A 394-nucleotide genomic window follows, 5' to 3' on the forward strand; every position below is an offset into this window, starting at 1 on the left:
AGCAGGAGACGAGGGAACCTGGGAGACTGCAGCAGGAGACGAGGGAAACTTGGGAACTGCAGCAGGAGACGAGGGAAACTTGGGAGCTGCAGCAGGGGACGAGGGAACCTTGGGAACTGCAGCAGGGGACGAGGGAACCTTGGGAACTGCAGCAGGAGACGAGGGAACCTGGGAGACTGCAGCAGGAGACGAGGGAACCTGGGAGACTGCAGCAGGAGACGAGGGAACCTTGGAAACTGCAGCAGGAGTCGGAGAGGCCTGGGGAGATGCTGCTGCTGTCGGAGAGGCCTGGGGAGATGCTGCTGCTGGAGGAGAGACCAGGGGAGTTGCTGCTGCTGGAGGAGAGACCTGTGGCTCTGCAGCAGACGACGGAGAGGCCTGTGGCTCTGCAGCA

The sequence above is a fragment of the Nematolebias whitei genome, chromosome 9, assembly GCF_014905685.2.
Source record: "Nematolebias whitei isolate Nwh7 chromosome 9, NemWhi1, whole genome shotgun sequence".
Classification (NCBI taxonomy): domain Eukaryota; kingdom Metazoa; phylum Chordata; class Actinopteri; order Cyprinodontiformes; family Rivulidae; genus Nematolebias; species Nematolebias whitei.